Source organism: Chiloscyllium plagiosum, chromosome 41, assembly GCF_004010195.1.
Source record: "Chiloscyllium plagiosum isolate BGI_BamShark_2017 chromosome 41, ASM401019v2, whole genome shotgun sequence".
Classification (NCBI taxonomy): Eukaryota; Metazoa; Chordata; class Chondrichthyes; order Orectolobiformes; family Hemiscylliidae; genus Chiloscyllium; species Chiloscyllium plagiosum.
This window is the reverse complement of record NC_057750.1, coordinates 13,371,466-13,374,990: the sequence shown is the minus strand read 5'-3', so window position 1 is coordinate 13,374,990 and position 3,525 is coordinate 13,371,466.

Here is a 3,525-nt window from a genome sequence, read left to right as displayed (position 1 = left end):
GTGCCAAGGGGATGGTGAGATAAATGGATCTTGTTGAGACAGATGTCTTGAAGTTTATGAGCAACACTATTTATACTGTTATAAGATCTCAGATGTAGGCAGATTCTGTACTTGCTGCTTATACCATGACGACAATGGCTCCTGAACGTGCACAGGTACCTTTCTATGAGAATGTCACATGTCTGCCTCCTGAGTAGTTTCTGCAGCTTATTCTTACTCAGTCATGGAACGTACGTATCGTTGCCTGAGGCAAAAGTGAGGTCTGCAGATGTTGGAGACCGGAGTCGAGTGAGTGTTGCTCGAAAAGCACAGCAGGTCAGGCAGCATCCGAGGAGCAGGAGAATCAACGTTTTGGGCAAAAACCTGTATCGCTGGCTGGGCCTAGCATTTATTGCCCCGTCCCTAGTTGCCCCTTGAGAAGGTGGGGGTGAGCTGCCTTCTTGAACTGTTGCAGTCCTTGTGCTGGAGACCCACAATGCCCTGAGGGACGGAATTCCAGGATTCTGACCCAGTGACACCAAAGGATCAGTGGATAGATTTCCAAGTCGATGGTTTGATTAGATAAAATTCCCGACAGTGTGAAAACAGGCCGTTCGGCCCAGCACGTCCACACCCACCCTCCGAAGGGTAACCCACCCAGACCCATTTCCCTCTGACTAATGCACCTAACACTATGGGCAATTTAGCATGGCCAATTCACCCTGACCTGCACATCTTTGGACTGTGGGAGGAAGCCCACGCAGACACAGAGAGAATGTGCAAACTCCCTCACAGACAGTCACCCGAGGCTGGAATCAAACCCAGGTCCCTGGTGCTGTGAGGCAGCAATGCTAACCACTGAGCCACCGTGCCGCCCTAAACTTGGTGAGTGGTTCGGAGGGGAACTTGCATGGGGGTGGTGTTACCATGTGGAGAAAGTGAGGTCTGCAGATGCTGGAGATCAGAGATGGAAATGTGTTGCTGGAAAAGCGCAGCAGGTCAGGTGTTTCGCAGCAGGTGTTACCATGTATCTGCTGCCCTTGTCCCTCTAGATGGAAGTGGTCGTGGGTGTGGAAGGTGCTGCCTGAGGATCTTTGGTGAATTGCTGCAGCGCATCTTGTAGATGGTACACCCTGCTGCTAACTGAGCGTCGGTGGTGGGGAGGGGATGTTTGTGGGTGTGGTGCCAATCATGTGGGGGCTGTTTTGTCCTGGATGGTGTCGAGCTTCTTGAGTGTTGTTGGAGCTGCCCCCATCCAGGGGCAAGTGGGGAGTATTCCCTCACACTCCTGACTTGTGCCTTGTGGACAGGCTTTGGGGAGTCAGAAGGTGAGTTACTCACTGCAGTATTCCCAGCCTCAGACTTGCTGTTCTGGCCACAGTATATATAAGGCCAGTCCAACTGAGATGGCTGACATCCAACAACCATCTTTCTTTGTGCCAGTGGAGAGTTTGCCCCCGATACCCATTGATCCCAGTTTAGCCAGGGCTCCGTGATGCCACACTCGGTCGAATACAGCCTTGGTGTCAAGGGCTGTCCCTCTCCCCTCCCCTCTGGAATTCAGCTCTTTTGTCCATGGTTGAACCTTCTTGAACCTTGCCATGAGGTCAGGAGCTGAGTGACCCTGGGGGAACCCAAACTGGGCGTCACTGAGCAGGTTATTGCTGAGCAGGTGCTGCTGATAGCACTGTTGGTGACACCTTCCATCACTTTACTGATGATCGAGGGTAGATGTGTGAGTCAGTAATGGGCAGGGTTGGATTTGTCCTGTTTTTTTATGTGCAGGACCTACCTGGGCAATTTTCCACATTGCCAGGTAGACGCCGGTGTTGTATTTGTATTGGAACAGGGGACTGGCAAGTTCTGCAGCACAAGTCTTCAGTACTACTGTCGGAATGGTGTCAGGGCCCATAGCCTTTGCGGTATCCAGGGTCTCCAACCGTTTCTTGATATCACGTGGAGTGAATCGAATTGGCTGAAGGCTGGGGACCACCGAAGGAGGCCAAGATGGATCACCCACTTGACGCTTCTGGCTGGAGATTGCTGCGAAAGCTTCAGCCTTATCTTTGCGCCGATGCGCTGGGCTCCTCCGTCACTGAGGAAGGGGGTATTTGTGGCTGAAGATTGCAGCAAATGCTTCAGTCAGGGTGGGAGTCGAACCAGGATTGTCTCTGGATTGGACAGTCCAGCGAGAATGCCACCAGACTGTCACTTCCGCTCACCGGAGTATAATTCTGCTGCTGTTGATGGCCCACAGCGCCTCACGGATGCCCACTCTTGAGTTGATTTGAAGTCTGTCCCATTCAGCGCGGTGATAGTGCCACGCAACACAATGGAGGTTATTCTCAATGTGAAGGTGGGACTTTGACTCCACAAGGACAGAGCGGTGGACACTCTTACCGATACTGTGACGGCAATGGGCAATGGATGTGGCCCAAAGCGAGTGATTTGGGGGAAGTTTGTGAGGCACCTCAACTGTCATTTAGGATCCAGGTAAGTGACAGAATCTTTCTTTGTTTGCCGACAAATTTCCTTGGTGACAAGGGATTCTGAGGAACCTACTCAGGAATTTCCAGCAGTTCCCAATTATCTGCAGGTAGTCCGTGCGAGCTGAGAGTGCTCACATCAGGAGGACAGCAATCTAGGGGTTTCCAAACGTGCGCCAGTGTAGACAGGAGCTGTGCTACTGGCCCGGAATGTTCCAGCATGCCTACGGGTAACTATCCTTCATTTGGAGTCCCTTGGAAAACCTGGACCCAGTGAAGACTTGAAAAGCTTCCAATTGACTTCACTCCACTGATATCCAGGAATTAAAACCAGCTCCCATTCCGATTTAACAGTGCTTCCTTGTCTTACTGTTGTCCCACAGGCCCTCACCACCCCTCCCCAATCCCCACGAGCTGCCCATCCCAATTCCCTCAATCTGCCTTGCGCCCCCTTCGAATACACTGCCACCCTAACCAACTCCCCGAATCCCAGCCCGTCACCCCGTCCTTTTGCCTACTTCACATTGTATGAACAAATGAGACCCTTTGGCTCATTAAGCTACGTCTCACTCACTCACTCATTCGTTATCAGTCATTGCCGTACGTGGAATGTTAAAATCAATTTTTTAAAAAATGAATTACACACTCAGGGAATTTTCATGATCAGGGGAATGTGGTTTCTTTTCCCCCTGAGCTGAATTGAGGCCTGGGCATTAGGCTGCAATGGAGGCATCTGGGAATGGCCAGGCTCAGAGCTCTGGGCACCACTTGCCCCCGAATAAACACCTGGAAAGGAGAGGGGTGGGGCTATGATTGTCCCATCCTAGTCCAATTGGATGGATCCGTCCCTACATCTCCACATTCATGGGAGGCTCTGGACTGATGTGGCCCAATCCCCGGATCTAGGCCAGAGGGGAGTGATGGCAGGAGGGGGGTTACTCCATTTTGGGGTTGAGGGAAAGGTCAGGTGAGTGGAGCACGTGTGGACAAGAAAGGCCAGATGTCGTGGATCTCAGGGTCTAAAAGAGAAGAGGTGGGTACAGTTATAACATTTAAAAAG